Source organism: Hydra vulgaris, chromosome 08 (genome assembly GCF_038396675.1).
Source record: "Hydra vulgaris chromosome 08, alternate assembly HydraT2T_AEP".
In the NCBI taxonomy this organism is placed as follows: domain Eukaryota; kingdom Metazoa; phylum Cnidaria; class Hydrozoa; order Anthoathecata; family Hydridae; genus Hydra; species Hydra vulgaris.
The window spans coordinates 6,226,292-6,241,660 of record NC_088927.1 but is presented as its reverse complement, the minus strand read 5'-3'; the positions used below and the strand labels follow the sequence as shown (position 1 = coordinate 6,241,660).

General features: G+C 27.9%; 1 long non-coding RNA gene across 1 annotated transcript in view; it reads right to left on the bottom strand.

Annotated features, from left to right (window-relative positions):
• The window catches only part of LOC136083511 (uncharacterized), a 65,071-nt gene extending 56,327 nt beyond the window's left edge, over positions 1 to 8,744 (bottom strand). The window contains exons 1-2 of the long non-coding RNA XR_010639901.1: positions 8,611 to 8,744; positions 5,997 to 6,137 (exon numbers count right to left, since the gene is read on the bottom strand). This is a non-coding gene — a long non-coding RNA (uncharacterized LOC136083511). The remainder of the gene's footprint in view (positions 1 to 5,996; positions 6,138 to 8,610) is intronic.
• Between the last annotated feature and the right edge of the window lie 6,625 nt (positions 8,745 to 15,369).

The following is a 15,369-nucleotide window of genomic DNA, read 5'->3' as shown; positions in this document are numbered from 1 at the left end:
GAAGTAGGATTTTAAGTTCATCACCGATAAGATAAGATGCTGGGTGTATTACTCACAGATCACCTTTATTCTTTGCACTTTGACTGCAACAAGAAATGTTTTTACGTAAAAAAAACCTTTCTTTGTGTCAAAGAAAGTTTGTTATAAAAACACAAAGGTACTACTAATTTATTTGTAAATTACTGATCAAAGTTGACTTGCAAAAATGCTTTATTAAGTACTGATCAAAAAAGACTTAACTTGCAGAAATGCTGTAGCAAAATTACGACAACGACTAAAATGTGGCTAAAATACAGCTGGAATAGTTTTATAGGTGAATCAAAAAGCCCCCCTTACAACTTGTGGCGCTTTTAGCTTGAAATCATGCAGTTGAATCATATGTTAAAATCAAGAACTTTGTTTAGAAACATCTCAGGTCTTATCCTACAGTAGCAGCTCATGTCAGGAAGATTCTATAAGAGTTGATCAAAATATCTTTTTATAAGCTTTGAGACACTAGGCAACCAATTTATTTCAATTAATTGCATAACAACCACGAGAAAATACTGATGCCTCACTTAAACTATAGATGACCTTGATCATTGACATGCTCAATGGTATCAAGATGAACTTCGAAACGAAACTTCGAAACTTCGAAACGAAACTTCGAAACTTCGAAACGAAACTTTGAAACTTCGAAACGAAACTTGGAAACTTCGAAACGAAACTTCGAAACTTCGAAACGAAACTTCGAAACTTCGAAACGAAACTTCGAAACTTTCTTTAATAAGATCCCCTAAAGTAATTTGAGGTTCTTTAACGTTATCCTTGATCATTTTGTTCAATAAATTGAATCGAGATTTGATATTATGAAGTCTTCAAAAAATTTACTCATTATCAAGAGACTCACTCATCATCAAGAGGTTTTTCAAAATATAAATAGAACTAGGTTTATGCTTATGAGTTGTCATGGAAGATAACTTTATGGTAGATATTTTGCATCCTAATGTTTTGAAGCAGTCTTTATTTTTTTACTCCTGGAAACTATTTAGGCCTTCTCAACAAAATATATTCAAAGGGTCAATAGCTTATTTTCCCATCTACATGCATATCAAATTGAATTTTTTATACAATACTGTACGGCACTTAAGTTAACTAAAATTGATTTTAAAAAAATTGTCATTATTGTAGAATTATAAACAGTTGGAAGAAACTAAGTTCACAAGTAGTAAATCAAGAAACAACTCATTCTATATTAAGTGTGTTGCATAAAAGTTATTTAATCCAGATGCGGATCATAAAATTATGACGTGTTCATCGTTTGGCTTACGTTACACGCGCTTTAACTTACGTTGCCCTTTTCTAAATATTATCCTATTTAAACTGTTTAATTAACTTTTAGCAATTATTTATAAAAGCCGTTAGTTTGAAGAATTAAACAAGCCAATTAAAGCCAATTAAAAAATTAAAGTTTTTGAGGCTGACAATAGGATGACGAATTTAGGACTGAAAACGGCCGTGGCGCAGTGATTAGAGCATTTGCTTTATAAGCAGGAGATCCAGGTTCGAAACGAGCACTGGACAAATTTTCGCGTCACGGTAAGGAAGGAGGCGTGAACTTCCTGGTTAAATGCACTTCCGCGGTGCTCTGTGACAAGACCGTTAGGACTTCTTGGGGCACCTAAAAAAAAAATTAGAAAAAAAAAAAAAAAAAAAAAAAAAACATCGTTTGTAAAAATCAATATATTTATAAATCCGACATAAAAATTAAAAGGTTTTAATTTTTATGTCGGATTTATAAATATATTGAAACTTTTATCATTTTATTTTGAATTTTAATGATTTTTGCAAAAAAAAGTTTCATTAGAAGTGTCAGGAAAATGAACGTTTCATTTTGACACTATGTATTATGTTACATCTCTTGTGTTACAGAACGATTATTAAAGATTTCCTCCAAAATCAGCTGATACCCCTACAACGAAACATATTGGTGAGCTGATAATACAAAAAAAATCTGTTTGTTGCTTGTGGCAGATGAAAAAGTAGCCATTGATATTAGGTCATTAGTAAGTTCCTTAGACCATTAAAAACGATAGACGCGGCGTTTTCGTAAATCTTTCAAGCCAAATATTTTTTCACGCATGTGACATCACTTTGCGGCAAAAAGAACTAGGAAAAACAGAAATTTTAGGAAAAGTCTTTTTATCAAAAATATATAGAATATATTTTTATGGGAGGTATTCTTATAAAGACTAAATTACTATGTGATTTCTTTAAACCTATTTATTTATTGTTATTGTATATAAAACAACTATAAATACAAACTCTTATCCGTGAAATAACATATCTGTACCAGTTTAATATATTTTTTGCACCATAAAGAAAAAAATTAATCAAAAATATAAGATAAATGCAAAAGCAAACTCGACGTAAAAAGTTTTTTTTACAACAAGCACTAACGCAAATTTTTCGGCTTCACTTTCAGATTTGCGTTATGCAGATAAGGCCGCATCTATAGTTTTTAAAGGTTTAAAGTAGGTGTATGTAAAATATATCCTTTTAATTTAAATTCCTTTTAAAATTATGCATGCTTTTAAGGGCTCTTGTTTGCTGCTATGCCTCGAGTGTCATAAAAGCGCTCGAAAGCTCTAAATAAAAAGCAATACTTGTTGAATATTTTGAAATAAAATAAAAAACTTGACACATAATTAGATCAAACTGAAATAATCAAAGAGAGGCAAATGCTTTCAGAGCAACTGCAGCTATTTTTATAAGAAAGAATTATATAAGAAATTTTGTTGCGTGATAAATTTAATGCATATAAATATAAGAATTGTTTAAGTTTTTATAACGGTTTTGAAGAAATCTTAGTATATGTATAGTGCAATATATCCAGCTGAACTTGGTGCAGTTGATGACTGATCTTTAATTTAACTTCATTACACCAGAAAACTAATATACGCAGTGCACACTGGAGCAGAATGCATTAAAAACTGGCCAAAAAAGTATTTTTATAAATGTTTGATTGGACATTTTTTATCTGAAAACAAATGCGATAATAACAATAATAAATTTGAATGATTAATTAATAATGTAACGTATTTTACTAAATTGCAGTAATTCGAATTATATAAAAAGTTACTAAAAAAAGCAATTGAAAATTTAAAAAAACATGTTTTATTTATTTACCTAGTTACTACAAAATGCGTTTATAATATGTACTTGTACCTATTAATACGTTTATTAGACGTGTAAAGAGCGTTTTGTGCTTACCGAGTAAATATGTTACAAAACAAACATCAAAAAAACTACGTAATTAATTTTTCGATATAAATTACTGAAAGAGCAAAGCGCGCCACAAAGTAAACAAAGTTTTAAACTTTTATGACCTGGTTCAAATATAAACAAAAGGAGTAAAATGGGGCAAAAAACTAAAAAGTAAAAAGTTTTACTATATTTAATGATCACCATTACAAAAAAAAGAAAAACAGAATCTATGTTATCTATAGTATCTGTATCTATGTCAGCGCACACACAATAAATTTATTATTCAAAAAAATACATATAAACGAAACTTTTAAAATCTCTTTTGTCATAGGACCTAAAAATAAATATACATTGCAAGCACATAAAATACAGCTTTATCAATACTAAATGAGAGCTGAAAATTAAAAATTTAAGAATGTCTGAAAAAAGTTGAAATTTTTTACAAACTGCGACTAAAGCTCTATAAAAATAAATGAGTAAAAATAACGCGCGAAAGCCAGAACTAAAAAATATTTTGAAACGCCTATTTTTATTTTTATTGAATCACCAGTTTTGAAGCTACTCTTGCCAACTGTGCTGCGGTGGCCTAACTAATAATGTTTAAAAAAACCTACAACATTTTATTAGGCATGACATGTCTATTTCTGACGTCAATAAAGAGGTTTTAACGATTGAAACTTTAACCATAAAGCAAAACAATTAAGATGTTTTTATCGCCCGCCTTCTAGTACTTTTTTACATAACCATATCTTAAATAAAAGCACAAAAAGAAATTAATCTATACATTACGTGATTTGAACTTATATTACTTTGTCACGTCAAAAAAAATACGTAAATGGATATTATAATGGCTTATTTAAAATGGAACAACTTTTTAAATAAACAAACCAACTAAAAGTACTTAGTTCCCAACTTCTTTATTTACAGGGTTATTCATTTTTATATGCGCGTTTATTCATTCTTATATGCATTTTTTTATTCTTATATGCGTGATAATTTATTCTTATATGCGCGTTTATATCCGAGTCAACTACTCATAAAATCTCTAATATAACTTTATATTGTTGTGAAATCTTAATATTAACATTAACGTATTTATAATAATGCGGTCTTTGTGAAGGTATTGGAAAATTACACCAACGTAATTACATGTATTTAAAGTTAATAATATAACATTTTGTGGTTCTGAACTTTAGATAAAAAAGATGATATTTGTAAATAATATACTCGCAGCGAAATGATAATAAAACAACTATAAACAAACAAGTAAATTCATTGGTGTCACTGGGAAACGTTTAATAACTCCCCGTTTAATAATATAAACAATAAATAGGCTTTTACGTTTTTATATAAATATATATAAAATGCAAATTATTTTGTTGCCACTGCTATTTATCTAAAAAATGGTTGCCGAGCCAGCGCTGGATTTATGTAACTATGCATATGGTTGTAAAATGGAATTAAATTTAACTCTGTAGTATCCATAACTTTTTTAAGTTTTCTGATTACCCCATCCGTATTTCTCCCTGTTTGTAAATATGTTTTAATAAAGAAAAAACTTCTTCTATTGGAAGACCTAATACTAAATTGAATAAACCATCAAAGTCTTCATCTTAAGTATTTGTAAAGAGCTAATAGAGAGCTAGCGTCTTTTGTACCATCTACTAAAATTCATTCTCGTGTTACTCGTCGTTCAATTAAGTCTCAGCCTTTTTCTGTGACTGTTCCTAAGTGCTCCAAAAACGCTTATTCGTCTAGTTTTTTTCCTTGAACAACAGCTCTTTAGAACTTGCTTCCTTTATCTTGCTTTCCTGATTCATACAATTTACAATCCATTAAGTTGTCCGTCAATTGTTACCTTGCTCTACAATCTTCATCTTTTCTCTTTCGGTAACTTCCAACTTTAATTAGTGGCTGCTTGCAGCCTTGTTGGAAGCGAAGATGTTAAAAAAAATTTGTAACCGCGTTTACAAAGAAACAAGAAAAATTGCTTTAATATGCTTTTTAAAACGTATATAAGAACGAATAAATACGCTTATAAGAACAAATAAGTGCGCATTTAAGAATGAATAAACACGCATATAAAAATGAATAACCCTGTAATACATTATGATCACCGATGTTTTTAATAGTTCTCCAAATATTTACGCAAAAATAAAATCTCTACTAAATATATCTACTTTTTTTAGTGCTATGTTAGCTTAATTTAGAAATTATTTTTTTAAACTTTTTATAAGGCTTATAGTATCATTCCCCCCCCTCCTTTCCCCTAAATTGCCAGGGCCGCCGAGACTCTCGAATTTACGTGACGACTCTCGGGCCAAGAGCCGTTACGCTGCCTGGGACATCAACCCTAATTAGCACCCTTATTTATCGAAATTTCCCTATATGATAGACGAAAGATTTTTTTTTAGGTATCTTTTTTTCATTTGGCGCCCTTATCTATGGATATCTGCCGCCCGGGATAAACTGTCCTTTTCGCCCCCTTCCCTCTCGGCGGCCCTGAAAATTGCGATGGATAACAAAGAGTTTTAAAATTAAACAAAAAGTTTCTATTAATTATTTAAAATCAAAAATAATTTAGAGCCAAACAGTTTTAAAAAGTTATTTAAAGTTATTTAAAACGACGGAAAAATTTAAAAAGTTATTTATAACAACGTAAAAACAAACTTAAAACCACAAATACTAAACTGATTTGCTTGAATAGTAAAAATGAAACTCAAAATTTGGTATTTAATGAAATAACTTACTGGTAATACCAAAATGATGTCAAAATCTTTACCCAAAACTATTAAAGTAAATGATAATCTTTATCTTGACCAAAACGATATTGCTACCTTATTATTACTTAGCATCTGTTGGACCAAACATAGCCAAAGAGATGCCAAGACCTAAAAATTCAATGAAGAAATTTTGTTTTTCTTTAAACTAGAATCTAAACATTCTTGAATTACCTATTTTAGAACTTGGAAATGCATTCAAAATACTAAAGTTAAATAAAGCATTTAGTGCAGATAAAGAGGAATTTTTTTTATAAGTTCCTTCGATGTTTTAAAAGACAAATAATGTAGGATTCTAAAATTTTTCCTATTGAGCAGGGAGTTTTTCAAGATGATCCAAAAAATAGCAAAAGTTGTTTCAATATTTAAAGAATGAGAACAAACTAATGTAAAAAACTATTTTCTTATTTTTACCCAGCGGATATTTTGTGTCTTCACCCAGCGGACATTTTGTGTAAAAAAATTGACTTTTAAACGTTCAAAAGACGTTCAGAACTTTCAAACCGTTTCAAAACTAATGATGACTGGACATCTTTTCTGTATTTTCCAAAGGTTTTAAATTTTGTACAACAGAATATATAAGAACTTTATGAAAATAACTAATAAAGATCATTAAAAACTAAAAAATATTTTTACTTTAAAGTATTGCTTAAAGTAACTAAAAATGCTAAAGAAAATTTTTTTGTTACTAATTCAGCATTAAATGCCAAAAACAAATAAATAAAAAGAAAATTTTCTCAATCTCATGAAATAATAAGTTGATGGTTATAACAAAATATAAAAAATAGAATATATAGAAAAAATAGAAAATATAGAAGGATATAAACAAAACATCTCGATATAAACAAGCCCAACTAGAAAAACTAAAAACAATTATTTTTAAAATGTCCGCTGTTTTAATTTTGTGAGATAGTATTGATGCTTAAACAAAGGTCATTAATCAATAGATTCAAGTGGAAATAAGTTTGTGGTTTGTTCTAGTGAGGTATTGCAGTTCTGTTGGTAAAAAAATTCTGAAAATTTAAGCTCAATTACATGTTTGGTTAAATAGATTAAAACAGTTTGCTGTTTGTAGTTAAAATTGTAGTTGAAACAATTCAAATAACCACAAATTTAAATTTAAATGCAAAGTTTAAATTTAAGTACAATAATTTAAACTTAATTTTTTTATATACATTGTCCAAAAAACTTTAACTTTTTGTTTGTTATTAGTTATTACATATAACACCATTATGGTGTTATATGTCGTTGAAACACAAAGTTGGATAATAAAAGTTTTTTTCAGAAAAGTTTCTAATTTTTTCCCCTATAACTTTTTGTTGTTTCGCTTCAAATATTATTGTTTGACGTTTCAGATTTGACGTTTCAGATTTCACATTTTAAAGCTTTTGATTGTTTGACGTTTCAGATTTGACATTTTAAAGCTTTTGATTGTTTGACGTTTCAGATTTGACATTTTAAAGCTTTTGGGAACTTCAAACATAAGCATAACCATATATATCTCTAATGAATATTTAAAAAAAAATTGAAATCTGGGAACAAAAAACATCCATTATTTTTGACTTTTTTTTACCCTAAATGTAAGGGCAATTAGTTAACAAAGTATTTTTTAATACTTTTACTTAATTCAAATTCATTGACAAGATTTGAATTTTATTTAAAAATTTTTTACTGTTCAAAACTCATGATTATGTAAATTTTTTACCCTCCCTTAAATGAGGGAGTTTTTTAGTCATAACTTTTGAACGAACTTATTATGTTTAAATGTGTGTTCCATTTTAAATATTTAAACTCAGTAGTACACAATATATTTACCGAATTATATAAACAAATATATATAATCTAAAAGATAAAAACAATATTTTTTTAGGTTAAAATGTAGCCTGCACAAAATGTTGGGTTAAAATGTAGCCTGCACATAGAAAAAGTGAGCTTTTGTTGCAAAAGCGAAAACAGTAGAAATTTTCTAAAACACTAATTCCGTTAAAAACTTTTTTATTTTAAAAAAAGTTTATAAAAAAATAGTTTTTGTAACAGTATAAAATAAAATTTAGATATTAAATTATTTTTAGCTGGCTAATTTTTTCTCTTTATTTACAAGATGCTTTTTATTAATCGATAGATATTTAGTTGAAAGTAATATATATATGTATATATATATATATATATATATATAATATATAAATATATATACATATATATATATATATATATATATATATATATATATATACATATATATATATATATATATATATATATATATATATATATATATATATATATATATATATATATATGATGATGATGATGACTTAAAGATATCACTTCCCAGTAATGGGTTGTATGCCATAATAGCATAGTAATGAGATTTATGTCTTAAAAGCAGATAACTCAGAATTTAACAATTTAGATCTCCAACTTTTATTTATTTTTAACATCCATAAAATAACAAAAAGCCAATCTTGTTATAAGTACAACAACTTGAATACAAAATATTGAAATGTAAATACAAACTATTTTGCAATTGCAAGCGAAAAATTTAATTGAGTTTTATAAATATTTTAAGAAAAATTAGCCTTACCTTCGTTTTGCAAATGTTACGTATAAAAAGAGAAACTTGTTTTACGTAACGATAAACAAAAATTTGAAGAAAAAATTTGGAAATGTATAGCTTATTTTTCTGAGGCAAACACGCCTTATGCACGCATTGTTTTGTTTTTCATAGTTTAATTTCACTTGTTTTAATCTTTAAAAACATGTAATATAAAATGTATTACTTGTTTTTTCCAGCCTTTAGATGTTTGTCATACATTATTTTTGCGCTTTTTATATATATATATTTTTTTATTTGTCTATTTATGTAAATAATTTATTAAAGTTAATCTAATGTGTGGAGCACAAAAAAATAGGAGTAGACAAATCAAAATAAGAAAGATAGAGTTTATGTAACCAACTTTACAAATAGTTCTATTTCTTTGTAAATTTTTCTATATATATATATATATATATATATATATATATATATATATATATATATATATATATATATATATATATATATATATATATATATATATATATATATATATATTTATATATATAAACAATTTAAAGACAATTCCATTAAATTTAAGTTTTTTTTTTTGTTTAGATTTTTTTAAATTATTATCAAGATACATTTTTTCACCAAAAAAAGAAATATTTGTGCTACGTATATATGTGTGTGTGTTTGTGCGCGCGCGCGTGACTATATAAGAATTACCTTGCATGCTTTAAGTTAATTTAAAAAAGCAATACTTACTTTTTATTAAAAGCAATTTATTTTAACTAACTATTATTAACTATTTAATAACAAAATGTTATATATATTATATATATTATATATTATATATATGTATATATATTATGCATTTGTATAATAAATTAGCTTAGTTCATTCGCAGACTAGAACTAGAGAATTGCGTCACATTGTTTTGGCTAGAGTCTAGTCACAGAAAGCTTTTTTTAACTAGAATTTTGCGTCACATTTTGATTTGTGTTGAGTCTAGTCGTAGAAAACCTTTTTTTTTAAGTAAGGTTTGCATCGCATAGTTTTTGATTGCTCAACGTCAGAAAATCAGAATTTATAAAAAAAAATCTTTGACTATTTATAACTTAGGTTTTAAATGAAATAAAATAAATTTAAAATTAATTGCGTTTAACACAACTACTTCTGCTTGTATCTAATAAAAAACTCTTTGAGATTTTTTATTTGTTTTTTATGACGAATTTAAGATACTTATAAATTCTCTTTTTGAACTTTTTTAGGGTTTTGCTCAGTCGGTTTGCTTCAAATTGTTTTAAATAAAATTAAAAAACATCTTTAATTTGGACATGATTATTGATCAAAAGAGCTAGAACTTTTACATAGTGTTTAAGTCAATAAGTTTCTTAAAAAACATGTTTTTTTACTCAAATTTATGAAGTTAATAAGTTAAGAGTATTATAATTAATAAGTATATAAATAAAAAAAATTATATGCTTGTAGTAATAGCTACTTTTTTTTTCTATTTACTTGAGGAATATTCTATTGTCTAAATGACTTTGCTATAGTTAACGGGTATACTCCCCCATTTTTAAATATTGACAATAAATAACAACTTTTGACTTAAAATGATTAACCATAGCATAAATGTAGAAAATTAAAAAAAAATTTAAAAAATTGGTCAACGGTTGCTGAAGTAACCGTAAAAAACCCCAAAAATAAGCAAAAAATAAGATTTGCGCTGGCCAAGTTTTAGCAAAAACTAATAAAAAAAGGCTGAATGAAACTTTGGAAACACAATTAGAATAGGTTTATGAATGTTTTATACAGAACAGATTTTTTAAAAAAAGGTTCTGGGCCTGAAGACTTGTACTCTGAAGTTGACAATGGAAAAAAGTGCATTTTTTGAAAAATTTAATTAGCTATACTGTTTTATTCATAAGTATTTAAAAATTCTGTTCAGTTTAAAACACAGCTTTTATAATAAGAAAAATTTGTTGAAAATTTTAGATAAAACGCTCAAGCGGTTCTCTTGGAATTTTGGCCGGCATATTGAAAAACCTCAAACTGAGAAAACGCATAAAAACTGAAAATAAAAGATTAAAGATCTACAAATATACGTAACATCATATATTAGACTATATTTAATATTCAAAACCTCCTGCTTCATATGTTTTACTTTCTTTTTCAGAGGTTTTGTCACTTTTCTTCAGTTTTTCAGCCCTTAACTTTTGACGATGCAACTTGTTATCGGGTTTTAGTTTATAGATTGACCATTTGATGCGTGTTTTATTTATGTCGTTAGAGCTGTTTAGTGTATAAAAACCTGGAACCATGTTCAGTAGGGTGCATCGCTTGGTAACATAATTTATGAAAATCACTATTTTTCAAAGCGCGTACTCATTTTCTTATGTAAAATTAAATTTTAATTTGAGTTTCCTTTTAGTGTTTTTTAATTTGAAAACGTTTTGGAAAGGCAATTGACACTTTTAGATAGGCAATTTATCATTATTTATAGCAATTTTAATTTTTTTAGAAAAGTGCAAATTCTAAATTATTTTATTTTTATACTTATGTCAAAGAGCGTTGTTTTGTCAGAAATTAATTAATTTTTCTTAGTGATAAGAGCATGGGAACACCCTCCCCCTCCCAAACCCCCTGAGCCGACTCGGAACAAATGAATTTATGTCATTGTCCCTAATGTTGGGGAAAGAATTTCTAATCTAAAAATTACTCAACCTCATATTTTTTAAATTGCTAAAAGGTTTAAAACTATTTTCAAAACTATTTTTTGCTAAATATTTTATTAAAAAAAGTACTTCTCATTAGAAGCGGTTTTCAAGTTTTACAGGTTAAAGTTTTGAATAAAAAATGAAAAAAATACAAAATGTATAATTTTGTTTTATTTCTTAGTTAAATTATTTCAAGAACATCTTTCTTTGATTTAAAGGTAGGAATTTCTTCCCTGTGTATCATTCTTGTTCTAACAAATCCATCTCTTCTTTCTTGGCCGTAAACAATGACAGATGCTTACGTCACGCTTTTGACGCAGCGTTCTGTTGCTTGAGTGTGAATGCTGAATTTAGGAATTTTTAATGGATTTTCAATGAATTTGGAGACCTCCACTTTAGAAAGATTACATGTAAATATTGGTTCATAACAATCTTTTACATTCCAAGAAATTAATTCTTGAAGAATAGTAGCGTCAAGGTTAATTTTTGGAGATATTCTTTTTCGAACAGCAGTGTCTCCAGCTCATTATTTCCTCTAATTTGTAAAACCTTATCAACACCAAACTTTCTTTCATTTTTATTAGAGCTAGTTAAGAGTGAAACCAGAATACACTCACTATGGCTGTACCAAGCCCCAGTTCTTATATAAGGTGTAATAATATTCGCCACATTGACTGGCATTGTCTTAAGAATTTTAAGTTCAAGCAAAATGTGTCTTGGTCCGTCCTCCAGCAGATGTTTGGAAGAAATTTCAAAATAAAGTTTGAAATACATTTTGACACAAAATTGAACTAATATCTTCAAGATCTCCAGCTCACTGTATTTAAGGTTATGATTTCTTGTCCACAAAAACATCAAAGCCATACCTGTTGTACGCAAGCGAGAATGAGACAGTGACCCACATTTTAGATTTGCGAGATCCGGAGAAAGTTTTCCTGACTTGATAGCATTTACATATCTGTAACTGATATAAGCATCAGTAGATAAACTTTTTATGTCTTTCTCATCAAGTTTTGGAAGCTCCTCTCCATCTGGCAGGGGTGTAAAATTATAATTTATTGTCATATCATTTACATACATAAGGTTTTTGCAAACTGATCCTGTAAATCCGTCCTTGCTACTTGTCGGACCATCAAGGGATATAATTAAATGTCGTAGCTTGAGTTCATTTGTATGTTTCATGCAAATCGCCCAATAGCATTTATGTCCTAACATTTTTTTAAGATGGGCATGAATTCCCCCTGACCATCCTGAGTTGATATTAGTTGAATCTCCACCTATTACTATGCATGACGATGTTGCATTGTTTTTTTCAAGCACATCATAGAGTGCTTCAGCTATTTTTTTTTTGCAGGTTTTTCCGGATGAAGGGCAGGTTCTGGCGTGATGTGAGCAAGATAACGTCCAGTTGGCTCCCAAGATACACTTATATGCTCCTCTTTTATGACTCTAGGGTAAAGTTTTCCGTATTTAACTGGAATTAACGTTTTGGTCCAGTCTTTTCTTCCACCATAAGCGATTCCAATTATATTTTCGCTACTACATTTATTAGCTTCAATAACTGTATTTTCTTTCATCACATTATTCTTAGCCCTTCGCATTTTATTTGGGTCAACAGAAAGGTATGACATATCACGAGAAAGATAACCTGCAGCTATAAAATCTTTTATTATACCAGTGATTATAGCAGCCCCACCAACATTAGAAATATTATATCTTATTGCAGCTTATTCTGCATGTGTTATAGTCATTTTGTTTTGCTTTAGACTAGGTTTTTTTAAGTATCTTGTAACCAGTGATGCAAATTTTCCTAGTTTTTCTTCAAGCAACTTGTCGACCAAAGTTTTTGTTTCGTTTTTTAGTTGTGCAGTATTTACATTGTATGTATCATCAGTATCATCAATACCATTTTTGTTTTCTTCATGCAGATTGAAAACAAGTTCAGGATTCTAAATTTTTTAAACATGCAGTTTCTATAATATAATATTATTACTTACCAATATAGGTAAGTAATATTATATATAATAGAATATATAAATTTTAAATTTAAAAAAGTTTAATATATATTAAACATTAAAAAGTTAGTTTTAAAGACTTTCTTAGATTGCGGTAATAAATGTTTTAAAACAATTAAAGAATTATATTCATGCTAATTAAGCTAACCTGAAATTTATTAAACTCATATTTTCTTTCATTTTCTTTTTTTTCCCTTTTTCTTGCAGCTTCTTTCTGAATGTTTTTCCTATTTTCTCTTCTCCGTAGGCGAACCGATTCTTTATAATCACATAAACCAATTTGCATAGTAGAAATCTCTTTCTTTTTAAGCCTCTGATTACGAAGCCAAAGAAGGATGGTTTTGTGTTGATTCTTTGGATGGTTTTGTGTTTTTTAAAAACCTGGATATTTTAAACCATAGTCTACTTATTTTTTCTGCTAGTGATTTTTCCGAAATTGTAACTGGTGGTTTAAACATACTATTTGCTTTGAACCATTGAGCTGTCACCAGTTTAGCAAGTTTTCTGCTTAGTTCTTTTGTAGCAAAATTACTTTTTCTACATTCAAATTCTATTTCTTTTCTTTCCTCAAAGGTAGATATAGATTTAGTTATTTATCCCAAATAATTTATATTAAGTCAATATATATTTTTGATATAATATTTTTTGAAAATAATTTAGAAGTTAAAAAAAAAAATAAAAGCTAACCTTTAGAAGAATACCCATTTGAATTACTGATCTTTTTGTGGGTACCTCCGACAAAACAAACTCTTTACCTTTTCCAACAAAAGTAGACAATTTAGTTGCTAAACTATGTCTAGTTTTCACATTCGATGTATAGTTGTATATACATCTTGTATATACAACGATGTATAGTTGTATATACTCATTGTTAGTACTGTTATTAGAAATAAATTAAAAAATAAACATTATTAAAAAGTACTTGTGATTAGAGTCTTTTTTATAAAAAACGTTTCTAGTATATAAACAAAGTAAATTTGAATTCTCGGGTATATAAACTGAATAAAATCCTGCTTCTTTCGTTTCTTTGTTTTGAAAATATCTTTCCTTAACAAAAACATGTATTTAAGATAACAATGTATGTTACAATCGTATTGTAATTTTACAATCGTAGTTTATAAAAGAAAAATGTACATGACTGGGGCTAGAAGAAGACAAAATTAGTCGTTTTATTAAGCCCCGAAAAAGATAAAACATCACCATAAGGTCAAAATAATAACAAAAAAAAATTTTATCACATAGTTCATTTTATTACATATGTTCAATATGCATAATCGCTGAATATGCACAATACGCTTTATAAAAACAAACTTTATGATATTTTGATAACTAGTATTTATTTTTCAAGTATTACTCACCTTGAGAATTATACAGTTGTTACAACACATTCTCAAAAAACGGGTAATTATTTACAATAAACTATAAAATGTATAACTAAAAGTCTCAATTGCCTTACCAAAACATTTTCAAATTAAAAAACACAAAAAAGAAACTCAAATTAAAGTTTAATTTTACATAGGAGTATCAGTACGCCGTATTATTTTAATCAAAATGATTTTAGCGATGTACCCTAATGTTCAGTTTTTTATAAATTAGGATAAAATTGGCAACAGCATCATAAACACCAAACTTCAGCAAAGTCAGCAAGACATATTTTGTTTTTTGGTATGCGATCCCAAATTTTCCCATGGAAAGACTCATTTGCATTTTGCGTTTTACCGTGCAGACATTTTTTAAGCTCATCTTCTTTTGCGAGCTCTTCAAACACAGGTCTGATCTTGTATACAACCTCTAAAGGTAGACCAGGTCCTGGCTTGTAGGTGTTAGTGCTATTTGCTTTGTCTCTGTTAAATTTACACCAGCTACTTACACCTGTTGGACAATGCGGATAGTGCCAATTATTTGCTTTTGATGATGCAACGTGAAAAAGGGTAGCAAGCGCTGCTGATTTCGTGGCAACTAAATTACCAGTATTCTGTCTAATTGCCTCACCAAAGAAATTTTGAAGTCGATCAATTGTTGCATCTGTCAATCTACCACGACCGCCCAGTCCCCTAACTTTTTTTTTC